The 22,165-nt window shown below is 33.1% G+C and overlaps 2 long non-coding RNA genes across 2 annotated transcripts; both read right to left on the minus strand.

Moving 5' to 3' along the window:
- Nucleotides 1-938: 938 nt before the first annotated feature.
- Nucleotides 939-2,304, minus strand: LOC138126669 (uncharacterized). Its single transcript, XR_011157914.1, has 2 exons — nucleotides 2,081-2,304; nucleotides 939-2,023 (listed from the first exon to the last, which is right to left on the minus strand). It is a non-coding gene; the product is annotated as an uncharacterized lncRNA (long non-coding RNA).
- A 10,940-nt stretch (nucleotides 2,305-13,244) lies between these two features.
- On the minus strand, nucleotides 13,245-14,172 carry LOC138126722 (uncharacterized). Its single transcript, XR_011157932.1, has 3 exons — nucleotides 14,019-14,172; nucleotides 13,562-13,780; nucleotides 13,245-13,514 (listed from the first exon to the last, which is right to left on the minus strand). It is a non-coding gene; the product is annotated as an uncharacterized lncRNA (long non-coding RNA).
- Nucleotides 14,173-22,165: the final 7,993 nt, after the last annotated feature.

Below are 22,165 nucleotides of genomic sequence, written 5' to 3' on the forward strand. Positions count from 1 at the left end.
AAGTTACGGGTAACATTAATGTTATAACTACCCAATTACATTCGTATTTGGCGGGTTACATGGGGAAACAATACTTGAAAAGAATAGTCTGTAAAACGTGTCGGAACCACATATTAACAAATATCCGAGAAGAAGGCGGATTAGTTGAAGCCCGCGCTTATAGTGCTAAGGCGTTATTAAATGCCAATTCAAAATTCAGAAGAATTTTTTCAAGAAGCTGTGAAGTACTACTTTTTTTTGCCAAAAATGTGTACTGCAACCGATTAAAAAAAAAATTGAAACAAAAATTATTTAAATTTGTCCTTAATGATGTTGAGTGGAAATGCGATAACCACAACCTTGTTGAAGAATTTGGTGAAAAATTTGTAAAATTTTACATTTTCACGTGGGTTAACAATGTAAATAGAGTATTATCAGGTCGGGATCACAGGAATTTGAATGATCTTATTAAGCAAAAGGCCCAAGTTAAATATTATAAAACATAAGGAAAGAAATGTGCTGTTGAATTAATATTTGCTGTTTTTGCAGGAAAAACAATTTATAATATGTATTGTAAAATTGTCATTTTTTAAATTTCCCGCCAATCTATTTTAAAATATAAAATGTTCAGTGGCGCCGCCCGTGAGTCCTGTACGAGTCAGTGTTGCCAACTTAGCGATTATTCCGCTAGAACTGGTAGATTTTATACCCTACTAGCGGGAAGAATTTATATTTAGCGGCTAGCGGTTTTTTTGACGGTAAATAAAAAAAATTAGCGGCAACTCACAAATGATCAGATAACATTACACATTGTTAATGATTAATTATTGTTATTGATTATACCGAGTGACTATAAATGATTGAAAATTATTTTGTTATGTTGGCGACACATTTGAAATCTTTAGTTGGCAACATCGTTGGTATGACACACGCAACTTTCAAAATTGAAACAAACGTCAAAAAGATCTAAATCGACAGTTTCGAACTTTATTTAAAAAATGGTTTTTACAATAGAGCACAACACATTTATTGTAATGGCCTATTTTCGCAGTGGATTGCAAAATGAAAATGGCCATTGGCTGTATTCACAGCAGTCAGCTTATGAACAATTTGTTGAAACCTATCCTGAAGAACAAATCGAATATCCTAATTTTGCACAACACTGTGGGCGAATAGTTGAACGCTTTGTAAGTACTGGTAATGTGGGAAAAGGCAAATCTACTGGTCGTCCCACTGTTGCTACACCTGATGTAGTGCAAAATGTTGAAGTAATTGTTGAGGAACATCCTCACATTTCGATACGTCGTTTATCCCAACAAATAGGTTCCCATTGACAAATGACCTGTTCTCTTAACATTTCCTACATTTTCCCTCTTTTCAGGACTTTGTTATGAATCCTCTAGAAAGATCTTGAAAAAATCCTTGCATTTACGCCCATACAAATGTACAATGGTCCAACAACTTCACCCTCCTGATTACCTCCAAAGAATCCAGTTTTGTAATTGGTATAACAACAATTTGCTTCATAATGTTGACCAGCAAGATATCACTTTCTTTTCTGATGAAGGATGGTTCCATTTGTCTGGGTTCATAAACTCACAAAATTACAGAACATGGTCTGATCACAATCCACATAATATAATTCAAGTGCCACTGCACCCACTTAAAATCGGCGTATGGGTTGCAATGTGGCGAAGGCGAATTATTGGGCCGATCTTTTTTCACGAAACAATTAATGCGGAGAGATACCGAAGGCTTCTTGTAGACCCATTTTTAAATCAACTTGACGACATCGAACTAACAAACGGCTATTATCAGCAAGACTCTGCCACTGCACATACTGCACGGGCCACAATAAATTATTTAGAAGAGTTTTTCCCAGGACGTTTAATTAGCTCAGGTTTGTGGCCAAGTAGGTCACCTGACATGACTCCACTGGACTTCTTTTTGTTTCCATATCTAAAGAATGTTGTGTTTCGCAATCCTATTAACAATTTGGAAGAATTGCAGCATGCGATTGAAGAAGCAATAGGAAATGTGGGGCCTGAAATGTTAATTAATGTTTTCACTAATTTATCAAACAGAGTTCAACTTTGCTTACAGCAAGGTGGTCAACACTTTGAACATCTTCTTTAGCTGTATTTTGTAATATCTAGTAAAGTTTGTTGATTGTTTTGTAATCTTTTTTTCAACGCCAATGTACTTCGTGACTTAACCTAACCTAAATAGAAGCGATTGTCAGATGATGCACGAGAAGATTTGGACTACCAACTCCATCAATGTTGCCAATCCACTATTTTCCTTCAATCATTTATAGTCACTCGGTATTACCTTTGAAATTAAAAATTTTAATTTAAAATTGGTAGTAGGTTTGGTCCCGTGGTTTGGTCTGTTACCTGGCTAAATGTTTTGGCTTGACGGATAGATGGCCTGAAACTGGTTTTCATTCATTAGTAATCCGCGGTTGAAGTTGAAATTAAGCTCGACTCATCGACTGTTCAAAAGTCGAACGGCCTTAATTGGTTTAATTTGAACGTGAAGATGCAAAAGCGTCAATACCAACAACAATTCCGAAGCGCGTGGTAGGACACGAATTTAAAAAATTGGATTATGGAAGTGGCAAGTACCAACGGATCTGTCGCCAAGTGTAAATTTTGTGGCTGTGTTCTTAACAATAAATACAGTGATCTTAAACGTCATACCACAACTAAGAAACATAAATTGTCATCTGGCACTACAGGACAAACTTTAATTCCTTTTGCTAAGGAATCTACATTGAGTGGGGCTAAATTAGCTGAAGGAAATATATGCTTGTTTACAGCAAATCACTCTGCAATTCTATCATCCGACCATTTAGTTGCTGTTTGCAAGAAAAGTTTTAAAACTTAAAGAATACAATCCTGATTTAATATTGATTCGTTGTGTGTGTCATTCTTTGCAATTAGCAGCTTCAGCTGCTACAAAAGAGCTACCCAGAAACTTGGAATTCTTAATTCGCGAAACTTATGATTGGTTTTCTAAATCTGCGAACAGACAAATTCAGTAGAAGACTTTGTACAACACTATTAATGATGGAGCTGACCCCTTAAAAATTGTTCGTGCTTGCGCTACCCGATGGCTTTCAATTGAATCAGCGGTTAATAAAATATATACGCAGTGGCTCGAGTTAAAAACTCACTTCGGTATAGCGAGCCAGGATGAAAAATGTTATACTGCACATTTATTGCATCAAATGTTCTCAGATTACTTTAATTATGCATTGTTTTCTTAAACCAGTTTTAACAGAAGTTAACAGGGTCAATAAAGGATTTGAATCAAATAATGCCGATCCTACAAGGCTATTAGACGACCTAATGAATTTATTGCAGACGTTAATATCTAAGGTAACTACAACAAATACAACATTTAATTTTTTTATACACAATTTGGACGATTTTTTTTGGCAATAATTGTTATTTAGGTTACCTATTTGAAAACCAACTTAAAAAAATGAAGACATCCGGGTTTAAAGATGAGGCTGGTTTAAGACAAAGATGCGTCACATTTTTAACAGTTTTAATTAGAGAAATGCTTAAACACAATAAACCCGATCTCATAGAATTACTTCAATTTCTCAATAAAACTAGTGATGAAATTGAAATAATCCAAAACCAATGGAATAAACTACATTTAATTCATTGGACTTGTACAGATGATACAAATAGCTTCTGGCAAGAAGTGTTGAGCTACAAAGACTCTCAGGGCATTAATATTTTTGTGGAATTAACATATATTGCAATATCGATGTTTACTTTACCGCATTCAAACGCAGAAACAGAACGCTTGTTTAGTCAAATGAATGTCGTAAAAAACAAACTTAGAAATAGATTAAAATTACCAATGTTAAATGCAGTTTTAACAATCCGCAGCGGCCTTAAAAGATTTAATAAATGCTGTCACAATTATCCATTAAGCAACGACTTAATAAAAAAAAATTAAAACAAAGGAAACCTATTCTCTTGAACCAGACGACGATTTTGAATTTGAATTAGCAAACGATTTCTGAATACTTACATACAAATAAGTAAATAGGTATTATGTAAATTAGTAAAAACTAGAATAAAATATAATTTGATTTTTTGTTTGTTATTGACTTATTGTTTTGTTATTTTTGAATTTTTTATATTTTAGTGATTTATTGTTTTTTTTTTTCGTAATAAAAAAATATGTATATTACAATTTGTTTTACTGCAGTTTTATTTAATGTTTATGAATTATTTGAATTTTAAGTCTAAAATTTAGTCGAATTGTCTTTTGACGGATTTCTGGCGGAATGGAAAGTGTCACCTAGCGGTCTTCTAAATTCTAGAGTTGGCAACACTGGATACGAGTGCGCCATCTATTTAACCACCATCACTCTCTCATCTATCAATCGTACCCAATGTAAGCAGGTAGCAAATTATTAATTTTTTCCATAAGATACGATAGTTCTATGATCAATGGAAAAGTCGGCACTATAAAGGAAAAAGTAAAAAGTGGCATGACTAAGACAACTTTACCCTTTATCTGATCCAGTGATATCCAGTTTTGTCTAATGAGGGAATAATTAATTATACACTGAGTTTTTTTTAAGACTGGCCATAGGGTTTTACATGCTAATTTTTCAACCCCCCGTTAACTTTTGTTCCGATGAAAATATTCAAACCATTTTTGGAACAAACTTGGAACATTTTTTAAACTATCGGATAGATTACAATTCAATATCCCAAACTATCGAAAAAGTTGTGAAAAAAATATTTTTTAGCGCACCGAAAGCGTCCAAAAGTGGAAATCGTCAGGTGCTGGTTGAGCCATGGCCTACTAAATCTGAACTGCGCTGCGCTTATTACGGCCGTAACAAAGCTCAGATTTTCAATGGTGCAATTGATTCCGCTAACCTCAAAAAATCTACCCTTAACCAACTCCATCTGTTAGCGAAATGGAAAAGAAACATGTAATTTGAATTGAAATTATCCAATCACAATCACATAACGTGTTTATTTTGTTAGGTTAACACTTTCTATTTTGTCATTTTGACGCAAAATAAATTTTCACGAATACGTTTCATGAACGTAAGAATACCTAATAATTACAATAATCAAATTATGAAACATAATATTTAAATATAAAATGGAATTGCAAAATCTGAAAATGGATAGAGCACAGTAGAAAAATTAAAAGTAAAACTATCTATCTGCAGGAAGACAATACCTTTCTCGTAAGTTTATAATTTTACAACCTTCCTACTTGTGAGTTTATTCTGAATGGATTTCGTTTTTATATTAATCTGTTTTTTTTAAATAAACAAATGTTTAAATTTGGTTTCATTACTAATTGGATAATAAATTTTATCTTTGTGTTTATCACAGGTAAATATGAAATTCTGTATTAAATGTGGATGCAAAGTAGTAACCAGTGGTTGACAAGGATTTTTTGGAATTAAATATTATAAAATTTGTGTGGCAATATTAGCAAAGTTTTTTAAAAGCCCCACAAATTTACAGACCCCACGGTCTTGAAGCCAAACTAATCGTAACAAGGGTCCTGGAGTTGCTGTAAATAATAAAGAAGAGACATGTATCATAGTGAAATGTTTCATTTAGTTTTTTTTTATAATTTTATTAATTTTGGATTTGGTTTGGAGGTTGCTGGGAATTTGAAAATAACTGTTGTTATTTTCTCCGCATGCAACGCATTATTTTCCCATGTTAGTACTTCAACCGTGATGAAATTCAAGGAAATTTAAATTATTGTGGCAATTTAGTTGATTTGTAGTTTCATATCTTTAAAGAGATGGCGCTAGTTAAGGGTAGATTTTTTGAGGTTATCCGAATCATGGCCAACTGTATCAAAACTCTAAACGCTTATTATGGCCGTCCCACTTCGTATGAAAAAGTGTTCCCGTCGAGTAGCCCGTGGAGCGTACGTACAGTGGCGCCCCCTAAATTAACATTACGAACTATAATTTGAAAACGAAATTGTCAAAACTTCTCAGTTGTTATTATAGGGAGTTTTCGCCCTAAATAACGGTAAGGCTAAACTTAGGCAAAGCCCGCTAAATTCTTTCTCGTAACACTAAAATCATAACGGGACACGATATTTCGAACAAAATAACGTATGAATTTAAGGTAACCTTATTTTAGCGTAGACAGGGCAATAACTCCCTATTGTCTTTGCCCTTTCTTTATATGTATATATATTTTTTTTTAAAGAGTGAGCAATTTATTATTATGTAGAAACAACAATTAATTAAACATTAACAATAAATTAAATATAGTTATATAAATCATAAACAATGCACTTCTTCGAGTAGAGTTGCATAAGGTAGAGTGGCTAAAATACTTGCAGCATTTCCACGTTGAATTGCCAGAAATTCTTTGGTAGAAGAAACATTTTGCTCTAGAATCTCCGGACTCATACTTATAAGTTTTGCGCCAATGAAATCGATAAACGTTTTCAAAGAAAAGGTATGAAGGTTCTCTATAGCACTGATCCAAAAAAGGAAATAATGACGGTTTTATCCTTTATTTGTTGCAACATACAAGTACTATCTCTTTCGACAGAGTTAAAGGCATTATTGAGAAGTTAATTTTTAAAAGAATTTTTCCAAAATTTTCTGGGTTATGAACATACCTATGTCTTGACTGAATGAATACAGCTTTCACAACCAAATTTTGTAGCAACTCCAAGTTGATTTGGTGTCAAATAAGAATGTAGATCGCTTTACACTTTATAACATCCAATTTTTGCTGCAAGTCTTCGAAAAATGTTACCAATGGCAATATGGCGAATACCACGATCTTTTTTCTTTAAAGCACAAAGAAAAGCACCGAGGATGAAACGACAAATTTCATTAGTTATTTTTCCTGATAATAGAAAATTACAGAGCAAGGTAATTGATGATAATGCTCTTTGTCCTGCTTCACCTGCAGAAACAGATATCATATCTTTTAAGAACTGTGGTCTAAAACCATCTATGCCTGCAGCAGACCCACAGGGAAATGAATTAATGGCCTTTTTGACTTCAGTTTCATTGACACTTAAGATATGGCAATCAGTAAGGTTTAGATTTGGAAATATTAATTTTCGGGACGGTTGTGGATGTTTAGATTTAAGAATTTTCAAAGTTTCATCATCAAATGTCGCTAAAGTATCGTTAGAGCTGAGTACTCGAACAAAGCTTTTATTTACTATTTTTGAGGTCTATGTATTCTTCCATTATGAATTTTAAGTCCTTTTTCACATTGAAAGATTTGTCACATTGACAACATACTTTTTCTAGTGTTTTTCTTAACATTTCCAGAGGATACATATTCTTTTGATGGTCCTGCTTCTATCGAATCTTTTTTCCGGAAATCTTGATAGTTTTTCCGCAAATTTTCCACTGGATGGGTAAAGTCCTCATCAAAAAATAGTCAATTTTGACTTAAATTGTAAATCATTTTACAATAGGAAAGAAAATACCATAAATAATTCCATTATACCATCAAATTTTATTGCCCCTTTGTTGTGCAGTACCGACTCAAGAAAGGGCAAACAACAGGTAAACTAACAACCCCTCCTTATTTATGGTAGTTATAAGACAATTTTCTCTCCTATTGTAAAATGATTTACAATTTAAGTCAAAATTGACTATTTTTCGACGAGGACTTTACTTCGAAGGTAAATATTCGTCTTCGGAAAAATCAGTGTCTGACATTGACATTGTCATTTTTTTTCATTCTCTATATTGAAATCATTAATTTTAATATAATAATGGGGAGAAAATGCATTGTGTGTGGTAATAAAAATAGCCCACTATTTGAATTGCCAGGAAAATTCGATGAAAGAAATAAATGGCTTGCAATTATTGCAGAATTTTGTGGTAATTTTTCAAAAACTCAACAAATTTGTAATAATACTATTTTTATCATATTTTATACAGATATTTCAAATATAACAGATCATTCTGTTATATGTTTTAATCATTTTGAGGAAAATGTTTGTTATAAAACACAAAATTCTTGTCGCCTAATTAAAGGAGCAGCGCCGTCCGTATTTGTAAGTATAAAATTTTGTCGAATGAAAAGAATAAAAGATAGGTAGATTTTATGGAAAAGTACACTGATTTTTTAATTTGTAGAATATCCCTCTTACGCCAGAAATTTCCGATGTTCCACAACTTGAACCAGATCCCATCATTGAAACAAATTCCAGTAAGTCTGTGCAAGTGTCCATCTCCATTCCTTCCAACGAACTTGAAAATTTACGGTATCACTGCAAGGTCTTAACACGTAAATTAAGAAATTTAAATTGTAAATATTCAAAATGTTTGGCCAAAGTTAATGATCTGGAAGTTGAAATTCAAAAACAAAGTCATGTTCGAAAAATAATTAATAAAATATCAGAGGATGTTGAAAATTCTGACCAAAAGGCATTATTTTTAATGGATCTCATCAATAATTATACAAAAAGGTCACCTCGTTGGACTGAAATGACAATTCGGATGTGTACTATTTGGCGATATTGTTCACCTAAAGGGTATGAATTTTGTAGAAATAATTTGGCCAAATTACCATCAAAAAATACAATATCGAGGTATGTGACTGAATACAAAGGGTCAACGGAATTGTGCCAGCAACGTTTGCAAGCAGAAATAGCTCAGCTTAAAGTTCCTGTAGAACGAATTTGTTCACTAATTATTGACGATATGTCAATAAAAGAAAAAATGCATTATAGCCGATCTGAAGATCACATTTTTGGACTTGATAATTGTCAGTCCAAAACAATTAACAAAAACCCAAAAATTGCCAATAAAATGCTTTGTTTCGTAATATATGGGCTGTCGACAAGATATTGTATACCTGCCGGATATTTTTTTCACTCCACATTAGTAAACAACACTTTCCACGCTTTAACGATGCAAGTCCTAGAAATGTTGACTAAATGTGGGTTTATTGTGTTGAGAATTGTCACTGACAATTTTTCTTCTAATGTGGCTCTATTTAAAAAACTATCTAATGGAACGACTCCAAAAAATTGTATTGACCATCCTCTTTTGCCAAACATGCCCTTATTTCTTAGTTTCGATTTCTGTCATGCAATTAAAAACGCAAGAAGTTTATTCCTAGACCACGACATGTGTTCATCCGAAGGCGTTATCAGTTCTTCATATTTAAAGAAACTACATAATCTACAGAAAGGATTGCCTATAAAACCTGTGAGATTTTTAACTAGTAAACATTTATACCCCTCAAATTTTGATAAAATGAATGTACTGAGGGCTATTCAGGTGTTTGCACCTGCAGTTACTTCATCCTTAAGATTTTTAAAAGAGAGTGGAGATCCACAATTTGCAGACGTAGGCAGCACTGTATCATTTATGGAAAATATGTATGTTTTTTTCCAAGTGCATAATGTTTCGAGTAGGTCACAGTATATACGTTCTTTAGATAGCACGATTGCTCCCTACATTAACGTTTCTGATGAACGGCTCCACTGGTTAGAAGAAACATTTACCAAGTACATTGACGAAATACAAATTGTTTCGGCTAATGTGGGTATGCAAGGATTTTCAAAAGAAACAGCACATGATTTGCAATTTACTGCAAAGAGTACACACTTATGCATTAAATTCCTCCTACAAGAAGCAGGATTCTATTATGTTCTGACAAGATCATTTAGTTCAGATGCTATAGAAGCAATGTTTTCGCATGTGCGTCTTCGAGGAGGATCTAATGATGCCACAGATGCAAGAGGAGCAGAATATGCACTAAGGCAGATCTTACGGTGTGGTATTATTAAAAGTTCGAAGTCGGCAAATATTGCTGGAAATGTTGATTGTGTCAGTTCTGCAGAACTACCTAGGCAAGATCTTAGACACACAATGGAAACTGAGACCGCGTTAGATTTGATATTGCCAATAGAGGTAAAAATAAAAATACAAAATCTCCGTAGGAACAATATTACGCCTGTAAACAATATATATTCAGCATCTGTAGCTTTTTTAGCAGGATTTATATTAAAAAAGCTAGATGACAAATTTCACTGTGATGAATGCCTTTCACCATTATTGGCCACTACTACGACTCCAGGACCTTTGCTGAGATTAATAGCTCTCCAAAATCGCGGCAGTCTCACTTATCCTAGTCCAAATGTTGTAGGCATTATAAAGGAAATAGCAGATCTGATAGAAAAAATTTTACCTTTACTAACATCCGAAAAAACTTGCCAGCAACTGGTGGAAATCTTATACCCACCGTTGCAAGAAAATAAATTATTCAATTGCCTTCCGCATAAAAACCATGTATGTCACTTTATAATTAAAGCAACAGCAAAACCTGCTTTAAACAATATTTGTTTGGAACGAACGGATTTGCTTAAAAAAAAAAATCTTCACAACAAACCCACCAGCAGAAAAATTTTAAAATTATAGTTTATTTTTATAATATGTTCAACTCATCTATTTATTTTGTTGGATTATTAGTCATCTCTTGTTAATCACAGTAAATTTCATTTTACATACAAAATCTCATGACTTCTTATTTAACGCCAAATCAATTTTCTTGTTTCTTCTATATCTTAATCTATGTACATATTTGGCTTTATGTAATTAATTCTGCAGTCAAATTCATGTTATTCTAGCAGGTTTAAATTCTAAACTTTTTTTTTAAGGATCTGTTCTCTCTCGACATATATTATCAATTTATCAATAATGGGTTTAGCTGATCATGTAACAACCATGTCACATAATTGACTTGTGATCTTCGCAATTAAATATACATACTTAATATTTTTCAAGAGTGCAGGACAAATAATTTTTGATAAATGTGCAGTGATTTTGGTAAACTTCAAGAAGGGTAATAAAATTTTAGGAATAATATCTGACAACATTTTAATCAGTCCAACAAATTTCCACGATTTTGTAGACTTTAAGTTTTAGTAATGGACCAGGAAAGTTGTGGGTTTAGACATGTATCACAGTTGATTTGGTCATCTATTTTTTTTTTAAATAATGCAATCAGCTAAAAACGCAACCGATGCCGAAAAACTACTATTGTCGGGTAATTATTGAAATGATAACCTATCAATTTGGACTTATAAATATCTGGGTAGAATACCGAAATTTCTAAATTTTCTAGTTCTATTGCCTTATCAGGTCTAAATTGTAGGTACAGAGCTAGTATATTCTATATTGTCAGCCATGTTAGAAGAAGCGGAAGCTTTAACAATGCCACAACGTAAAATTCGTCGTAGGGCATATTCTGCCGCCATTGCGTCTGGTGCATCATTAGAGCCACCTTTCAGACGAACATGGGAAAACATAGCTTCCACTGCATCTGAACTAAACGTCGAGTTAAAACGTAATAGAATCTTGCTTAACTTAAAAGAAATTTAACACAAAGACAAGTGTTTTTTGCAGTAAATTTAAGGCATTAGCTGTCTCTCTAGATAATCCTTGAATTCCTGCACTTGTGGAACTTTGTTGGACGTCATTAATATAATTTCGAAATGTGAGATCTAACCAGTGCAACCTTTCATCTGTAATATCAGCATAGGGTGGAACATTGTTGTCCAAAGAACGAATATAATATGTTCGATTAGAAACGTTGTGGACTTGAAAGAAACGATATATATTTTCCATGTACAAAATGGAGCTCTCAACATTCTGAAAGTCTTCCTGTCTTGCTTCCGATAAAAATTTTAGTCATGCTGTAATAGCAGGTAAAAATATTTGAATAGCTCGCAACACATTAGGTAATGTTTTAGAAATTTGTTGGATACAAATGTTTCCTGGTTAAGTATCTAACCGGTTTTGCTGGCAGTCCTTTTTGAAGATTATACATTTTTTTTAAGAATGTAGAAGATATAACACCTGTAGATGAGGACATGTCGTGATCTAAAATCTTGGATTTTTTATACATACAATGACAGTAATCAAACCTTAGAAATAGTGGAGAAAAGGTTAGGAATAGCTGGTGAATATGATTTTTTAACGTTCCACTGCAAATTTTTTTAAATAAAGCTACATTTGATGCATGATTGTCAGTAACAAGCCGAAGAACAATGAAACCACAATCTGTTAAAAGTTTGAAAATTTGAAGGGTTAAAGTAGAAAATTGTGCCGTTGTTAATGTTGAATGGAAAAAGTACCCTGCAGGAATGGTGTATCTAGTTGATAACCCGTGGATAACATAGCAGAGCATTTTGTTGGCTGTGCAAGGTCTTTCACCAATGGTTTCAAATTTGATATTATCCAAACCATATATTTTATCTTCAAGTTTATTATAGAATTTTTTTTCTTTAATTGACATATCGTTGATCAGTGAACATAGTCGTTCAACAGGTACCTTAAAGAGTGACATTTCTGCAAGTAAGCGTTGTTTACACAAATCATTGGAAGTGCCACATCTGCTCATACATCTTGAAAGAGTGGCCTTTGATGGTAGCTTCAATAAGTGTTTGCGACAGTGTTCATATCCCTTAGGTGACAAAAATCTCCAAATTATACATATATATGTTGTTCACGTTGAGTTGACAATTTCAAGGTCAAATAATTTTATTTTTTGGCTCTGTAATTATGCTTTGTAAATAGTGACATGCAGGTCAACACCGTTCCCGTTGGATTAAGCATTGCTAAATCGCATTATGTTGGTTAGCTGCATGTCACTATTTACAAAACATAATTACAGAGCCAAAAAATTAAATATTTTTACCTTGAAATGTTCAACTCAACGTGAACAAGGTTTACGAACTGATTCCTCAGATCATCGCAAACTCTTTTGCTTATAGTTTCTGATGGCGTCCGCGAGAAATACATCTTAGGGATCACATTTATCAGCATCCTTTAAAATTTTGTTATCAACCCTCCACCACCCGGCAATTTTCCCGGAGTACATACACTATTACGGATATTAACTATCAAGTAACAGTGCAGTGCTAATCAACATAATTACCGGCGTCTCGCCTCCACATTTTGACTTTGTTGTTTTATTATGTTCTGTGTCAATGTTTACAGATACAATCTGATTTAATGGTACTTTTTTGTAGTTGTTCAAGATCTTTAATTTTTTCCAAACTTTTTGAATAACGGTCGTTCGCTGGTTTTAATTTTAGTTTTAAAACTTTATTATGGTATTGTAAATCAGAAATTTGTACTCCAGAAATTAAATTCACCTGAACATCTTTGGAACTGCTTGCAGATAAACATGATTCTTTAACAACTTCAACATTTAATGTAACATAATTAAGATGTAATGATTAAATTTAAAAAAAAGTAGCAGTTACAAATTTAGAAGGAACAGCTTCTTTAGTAAGTCCAGTCTTGTTGTTATAATTTATAAAATCAGATGTCTTAAAATTATTTTTGCAAATTACTGTGTAATCTTTTATTTTATAAATATCTACAAATAAATGTATCAATACCTTTTTAAAGCTTTTATTATAAATTTAGAATCTCATCCTGTGTCAGATCCTCCCATATGCATTTTCCTCATATTTGCTATACAGTTACTTTTAGGTAGTTAATGATTCGATGGCTATAAATAAATGATTACAAAATAATTTATACATCATTTATACATACATTTATATGGACACCTCTAGTTACTGCACGATTACTCAAAGTAGACAGGGCTCAGGAACCCATCCATACCAGTATTTCTAGTAAGCATAGCTACAGTTTTTTTAAACTGAGTATACAGTACATGTTTCTTTTTGGTAAATGTCTTCTTGGCCTCTGGTAACTTATTTGCTAGCTGGGCCGGCAAATCTTTATATCTATTAAGTCCTTTTGGGTTATCCTCTGCAACCATGAAAATTTTATTCCATTCTAGAAAATTTACCATTTTCTTGTTGAATTTTTGTCATAGGTGACAATCTTTTTAATGTGCTCACTTATTCTAATGCTGACACGAGTCACATTATCCAACAACACAATTTATTCAAAAAATACTAGGTAAATTCGAATTACAACAATTTGAGGTTATGTCTGATATTTTGAAGCAATTGTAGTTTTTTTATGGTTTTTAAAGCTACCTTACCTATGTTTCTTATTTTACACTTTTACCATTTTGCTACTGCATGCAATTAACACTTGCTGTTAATTTATTTACTTGTAAGTATTTGACATGGACATACACATAACCAATTAAAAAAAAAGACGTTTCTGTCTTCTGTCATCCGTTGTCCCTTAGTTCAAATAATCGTCACTTGAACTCTCTACTGTACGTACGATTTTTTTAAATGACAAGAACAATTTTTCTTACGGAGAAATCATCGAGTGGGACGGCCATAATAAGCGCCTAGCGTTTTGATACAGTTGGCCATGTCCGAATCAATCATTCAGCTAGTTTGTTACGGCCGTAATAAGCGCAGCGCAGTTCAGATTTAGTAGGCCATGGTTGAGCCGACAATGGCGCTACTCTGGCGGCCGCTCGACGTACTATTATTTCGGCGCCCTAAAAAATATTTTTTTCACAACTTTTTCGACAGTTTGGGATATTAAATTGTAATCTATCCGATAGTTTAAAAAATCTTCCAACTTTGTTCCAAAAATGGTTGAATATTTTTATCGGAACAAAAGTTAACAGGGGGTTGAAAAATTAGCATGTAAAACCACAGACCATCAACAGAATTAAGACTTTCAAAAACCCGTATAAAACATGGGAGACACTGACAACACTAGCGCTGCTCTAGCGTTAGGCCAAACTAAATTACCGAATTTACTCGTTAATCCGATCGGGAATTTCCGTTTAAAAAGGAAGGTTGATTTGAATATTAATTAATAATGTCATCAGTAATTTTGAATTTTCTAATTTCTGTCAAGGTTTAGTCAATAAATTTTATAAATTGTTCTACAAAATAAATTACTCCAAACCAGTATCTTGAGATAATTTTTCGTTATCTTTTTATTTGGCAAGTTATCTTTTTCTTTTTGAAAAAGTACGAAATATGGTTTTTCAGATCGCAATTTTTATTTTATTTATTTGGATATGGGAAAAATTAAACATAAATGCTTTGTAAACAACAAAATCGGCGATAAAAAATAAACATTTTAAATTTCAAAAATTAGAAGAACAAAGGAAACGACGGATAGAAGTTTTAGGTAAATGTTGCACCACCCTTCAAAACAGATAATGCCTTTATTTTCGAGAAACATTTTAGCAACAATTTCTTTACTCAAAAAACAAAACCCCATAAATACGTCCTGCCGTCGATTTTTCTTCGTGAAGAGAAACAAACTTCAATAAACAATGTTAGACCAGCTGAACAAATTGAAAATTCTACGATTACTGAAAATCCCATTGTAGAGAATCTAATCCTTCCTGTTATGCCCAAGGCCCAAAATAGACACCCAACAAAATCTTCTAGTGTGTGGCAAGTACTTGAATGCAAGAAAGTTAGTAGTCTTACTTCAAACGATAGAAACATTTATTATATGGACCGATATCAGCGAAAAACAATTTCCAAATTAAAAAATCTTTTGCACGATTCTAAAATTATCTCCAGAAATTTTAAAAGTTAACGCAGAATCAAATGATTGAACTAATGCTACCCTTCAATTCAGTTTCACTCGCCTTTTAAACTAGCCCACTCATGCCCAAAAAATCCCAATTTACACACAAACTCGTTTACTGAACTACTAATTTGTTGTATATGTTAGAATTTGTATTAAAATGTTTAATTCTTAATTAGTCGTTTTTATTTTTTTAAATAAGTATCAATTTAAATCAAATTGAAAAAAAAAATAGGCAACTAGGTATACAGAAACTAGTCAGATATGCAACTTGTTATACATTAGTTTGGCCTAACGCTCGGGCAGCGCCACTTGAGCGCGTCTCCGAAATTGTAATCCCACTTGACGACAGTCTTACTATAGTTTAATTGTCTGTGTGTAAAACCCTATGGCCAGTATTAAAAAAAACTCACTGTATGTACTCGTATGTGATCACCTCAAACCGGCGTTAGGTAGGAAGCGGAGAATCAGTTCCTAATATAATTGCATGCAAAAACGCTAACCAACTAGCCCAAGTACTAATCGCTCACAATTGATGTGGTTTCATATTATAAAATAATACAATCAGCGCACGGAATAATGCTAGTTAAAACGACTTGCGATGGTGTTTATCGCTGAACAGGTCGACTGTATGGTTTTTGCCGAGTTTTTGTTCCGTTTTTATTCAGCGTGAGACGGACACAATATCCGGTGGCGTTCCAAGTGTTTAGCGAATTTATTTGAATAAAATTCGATAAGGTAGTAAAGTAAAAAATAAATTATCAAATAATAACGTCGAGTCTTGTACTGCTTCAAAAAACAGACAAACCATTATTAAATCGTAAAATTACATTGGGTCCGACGACCTGCAAGTACTGTGCCGCACTACTTAAATCGCCTAAATCTGTCCGAACACTGGTGATCACATACATATTATGAAGTCAAATTTTGGAAAGATTATAAAAGCTTTGGAAGACAGTTACCAATTTTGGTATACATATTTTGTTTTGTTGGCAACCTTGTCTTTGTACTTGGCCCTAGTATACAAATCTGTGTGACATATTGCATATAAGTTAACACTGCCTCCAGTCATATATCTTTCGTTGGGTAAATCTTTCGCTTTCTTGAAATCTAATTGAGGTATCTTACACTACACAAATGCTGAGTAGTTTCTTACAAACATTGCAATTGACATGTCAAATAATGGACATATTGTCAATATCACAGGTCAATATGTTCCAATATTTACTGCAACAATCCTGCAATAATTAGATACATACCTACTTACTTACTGAACATATTTATCACATTCTTAGAAAGCCACAATCAAACACTTAAAAACTTACCATTCAGTGGTGAGTTGCTAATTGTTTTGGGTGTTCTTTAGTGACTTCCAAACCTGATGCCTCCATTTGTTGGTATCAAAATACCAAATCTTGAATGATAACTCATCTCTAAAAAACCACACACAACGGTCCGCTGCTCGGCACAGTTCATTCTGTAAAATACAACACAACAAATAATAAATACGTTCGGCAAAAACTTCAATTTTACAAAAAGTTAACATAACCAAGAAATGGCGCTACCCGCGTTACATTGGCAATCAGTAAATCTTAACCGTAAGATATAATCAATAATGAACATAAACAAAATATGAAAAGAATAACTTACCGCACTCTCACTCTCACACTCTCTCACTGTTTGTTTGAACCACATTTGGTTTCAATTCACCAATGCACAATGCAGTTATGCACCAAAACAAAAACACGTGCACTGCACTGGACGAACACTCCATGACTGGTTGCCTAATGGTTACCATGGTTACCTATTAATGAGCGCCATCTACAATTCCCAAGAACAAAATTTGAATTTGTTTTCCTCTTTTTCGTTTCGTTTCAATTACATATATGGGTAGGCAATAATGTTTAAATCTGAATTTTAGATGTAAGCATTAAATACTTATTTATCGCAGGATGGAAGATTGTTATGACTTTATTACGAAGAAGAAGTTCCAACTACTTATACGTCAACAACGTATTTTGAATACAGGATACAGGCTATTTCACGAGTGATAATGAGCCTAACGGAATACAAAATGCACCCCACAATATATTTTCAAAAAAAGCCGGACATTTTAATTTCAGTAGCCAGCTTTTTTCGGAAATGTAGTTATTATTATTATTCCGTTAGGCTCATTATCACTCGTGAAATACCCTGTATTGTATATTGGTTCACAGTTTTTTCAATTGCTGCGCCGTGCGTACTGTAGTACTCTCTGGTTAGCTGGGTGTTAATCCTTTCCTAAACACTATTTTTTCATTCTACCGAAACTGTATCTGCTTTTTGTTTTCTATTGCCTCTTCCATATCGTGTATGAGAGAACCCAACAGAATTTTCTCCTCTAAACTATACGGGATTTTCAGTTTGCAAAAGAATTCAAAACAAGCTGTCACAACTCACAAGGTGTATGGTATAACCATGGCAACTCGACTCAAACGAAACTGGAGTAAGACTCAAGTCTAACTTTTACGAGTTTAGCCGAAATAATGACTATAATACGGATCTAGACTTGAGCAAAACTCAGGACTTGAGTACAACTTATCCAAGTTGAACTTGAGTTGCCGACTATAAATACCGGCCTAAAATAGGCAGAGAAAAAGGCATTAACAATGCGAAGATAAACATTTAAAATTAAATGTTGCTATAAGTATTATTGTTTCAGTGATTTTATCATTTACTTATCATGTAAACTGTACATTATAGAAAAAAAAAACATCATTTACAACAATCAAATACATTTTCTCAAAATTCACTGATTTTTGACAGATCTTACAAAAAAAGAACACGGAAGCATCACTTGAAAAAATAAGACTTCTAAAGTTCCGCACAGATTTATTTAATTTGTCGGTAACTTTCGACATTATGACAAAAACGATTCTTATTGTAAAAAATTTGAAAGTGAACGAATATCACATAAAGTCCTCGTCCGGAAATAGTCAATTTTGACTTAAATTGTAAATCATTTTTCAATAGGAGAGAAAATCGTCTTATAACTACCATAAATAATTCCATAAATAAATAGGGGCTGTTATTTTACCTGATGTTTGCTCTTCCTTGAGTCGGCACTGCACAACACAGGGGCAATAAAGTTAGAGGGTATTATGGTAGTTATAAGACGGTTGACTGTCCTATTGTAAAATGATTTACAATTTAAGTCAAAATTGACTATTTCTAGACGAGGACTTTAAAGAAAGTAATTTCCAGGTAAAACGAGATAAAAGCAGAAAGGGGGATTTAAGTTACATTGTGGATTATAGGAAAAGTCGAATCAGGTAATGTAGATACCGTAATGGGATGGGATTTTCTATGAACTGTAGGTAAAGTTAGTTCGTTGCTGCTATGTATTCCATGAAAAACAAAATTTCTGACAAAATTGGCAGTTATATAAGCCAAATGGGCTTTTTTTAGGAAATGATCAATTTGAGTCCGGTAGGTGAGTTACAACAGGGAAGCAATACTTGCTAGACTGTTTTATTTTTATAAATCAAATCTGACACTGAAAAGTTAAAAAGTCCAAAAATATTCGGTCATTGTTGTAACATAACATACGGGGTGTGCCAGAACTCGCGTATCAGCCGTTAACCACGAGTTCTCCTTTTTCATCTGATGAAAATTTTACAAGAAATATTTTTTTGAAGTCCATAGTTTATAAATTACAACAATTTTATGTTAGCCAATCATAGAAGAATGATTAATTAATTATTTAGGTAAACTTTACTGTGAACTGTTCTTCACATAGTAACATAATTATTTGGTTAGTTTCATGTTCTTTTGTTATATGTATTAAGCCTTTTTTTTTTTCCTCTTTGTATTTGTGTCCTATAAAGGGTTGTTTTGTACAACTGTTGGGCTAATAAAGAATAATAATAATAATAATAATAATAATAATAATTAATATTAAAACAACAAATAAGTTCAGCATAACAGACCAGACATTATTATTTTAAATAAACAACAAAAGCAAGCATATCTTTTAGATATAGCTGTTCCAAATTCACACAATATAACACAGACATATAATACAAAAATTAATAAATATTTAGAACTATCCGTTGCTATGAGAAATCTTTTTCGTTTTTTACCATTTATAATTTCAGCAACAGGAATAGTACCGCAATCTCTTTTTAAAAATTTAAAAATTTTGGACTTAGAGAACACATTGGTGGTTGAAATTCAAAAAGGTATATTATTATACTCATGTCACATCGTGAGGAAATTCCTTAACATTGACACAGAACATAAAACACAAAAAAGTCAAAATGCGGAGGCGAGACGCCGGTAATTATGTTGATAAGCACTACACTATTACTTGATAGTATTATCCGTAATAGTGTATGTACTCCGGCAAAATTGCCGTGCCGCCGGGTGGAGGTGGGATACGAAAAAAAGTTCAATATTTATTTGGTCCATTGTACAATCGCAGTTGTCACGTTAATGTCACGGTGACATTAAGTTAGAGCATTTAAATTTTGTTGACAATACAAAAATGTTCAGCTCTGAAGAATACACCGAAATGCTAATAATATACGGTGAAAGTGGAAGAAACGCTAATGCAGCAGAAATTGGCCTGCAAGGTCACCGGACCTTACTCCTTTAGATTTTTTTCTGTGGGGCCACGTCAAAAACTTGGTTTACCGTGTGCCCGTGAATAATCTGGAAACTTTGCGCAATAGAATAAGGGACGCTATGGCAATGGTGACTCCAGAAATGTTACAAAATGTTCTGAGCAATTTACTGAAAAGAGCAAGGCTGTGTATTCAAGCTGGGGGTGGTCGATTCGAACACTTACTTTAATTTTTTTTTGTGAAGTTTTTTTCTCGTTTTCTATTGTTAAATGTCAAACTGACAACAAATTAAAGTTAGCCAAACATTTAATCACAACTTTTTTAATTGCTACAGCTAACATCATTTCCTAGGAAACGCAAAGATCTAGTCATTTTACCTTTAAGGAAGCTTGTTTAAATTGGTTAACTTAAAATGGTTTTCATTTAAAAACCACTAGTGTTTGAATGTTTTTGGTTGCAAAATCTCTTTTAGAACAAATATTAAAGTATACAGTTAACTGCTGATACGCGAGTTCTGGGACACCGTGTATTTAGCCGTGACAACCAAAAACAAGATAGTGGAACGTATTGATATGAAGATATGTAACCTGTGTTTCAACCTGTGTTTATTGGGGCGTGGAGTTCCAGTATCAACATACGATTTCGGATTCATGGATAACTTGATTACAAATTAATTTGATCGCTCTTTATAAGATCACAAAATTCCAAATATATCATTCTTCTCGGAAGTTTTCCTAAAATGCCGTGTCCAAATTATCTGCCCCCTGGCTGTTTCGGCTAGCTAAAGGATCATTATTGGACGACACCGTTATTCATCCCCGTTTCAAGTACAGTCTTGAATATAAATATGCTGTGTTTGTTTATACATATTCTGCTGAAAAGGCCATAAGCCTCAGCGGCAGCTTCACTGCACATTATATTGTTACAATAATTTATCATGACCTGTATTACATAAACTTTTGAATAAATGTATTTGAATCTGAATCTTATACATATTTCTATTTATTTTGACTCCGTCCTAGTGACTAGAAGTTGAGTTATTATCCGAGTGCGTTTTAAAAATGGGTGTCCATGGCAAGAATAAGATTTCTACAAACGGTTGCCGGAAAAGTATAAAAAGGAGAATGAAGGCAATACGTAATAAGAGGTAAATATAATGAATATAATTTCTTTTTCAATTTTACTCTGTCTTACTTTTCGCAACTGTACGACACTTGCAATCTGCAGCTATGTTATTTATTACAAATATGTTATTGTTACATGTTTTTTTCGTATCCCACCTCCACCCGGCGGCGGCACTATTACGGATATTACAATCAAGTAATAGTGCAGTGCTTATCAACATAATTACCGGCGTCTCGCCTCCGCATTTTGACTTTGTTGTGTATTATGTTCTGTGTCAATGTTAAGGAACTTCCTCACGATGTGACATGAGTATAATAATATACCTTTTTGAATTTCAACTACCAATGTGTTATCTAAATCCAGAATTTTTTAATTTTTAAAAAGAGATTGTGGTACTATTCCCGTTGCTGAAATTACAAGTGGTAAAATCGAAATTTTTTCTAAACACCAAAGATTTCTCATAGCACCGGAGAGCTCTAAATATTTATCAATTTTTGTGTTATATGTCTGTGTTATATTATGTGAATTTGGAACAGTTATATCTAAAACATATGCTTGCTTTTGTTGTTTATTTAAAATTATAATGTCTGGTCTGTTATGCTTAATATGAATGTCAGTTAAAATTGTTCTATCAAAATATAACTTGTAACTGTCAACTTTCTGGTGTATAACTATAATGTGGTTGTGTATTCTTTAGTAAATTGAATTTAACAGCTAAATTCATGTGTATAATTTTAGCGAATATATCGTGACGTTTTTAATATTCGCTTTGAGCCAAAACGGTGCAAGAAGAAATGATGTGTTCAATTGTTTCCCCTTCAGTTCCGCAAATCCTACATTTATCAATTATCGATTGTAAACCGCATATGTTTTTTATAATTTCTTGTATTTATAACACGATCTTGTATTGCAAATATAAAACCCTCCGTCTCAGGGTGAATAT

This window comes from Tenebrio molitor, chromosome 3, assembly GCF_963966145.1.
Source record: "Tenebrio molitor chromosome 3, icTenMoli1.1, whole genome shotgun sequence".
NCBI classification, from domain to species: domain Eukaryota; kingdom Metazoa; phylum Arthropoda; class Insecta; order Coleoptera; family Tenebrionidae; genus Tenebrio; species Tenebrio molitor.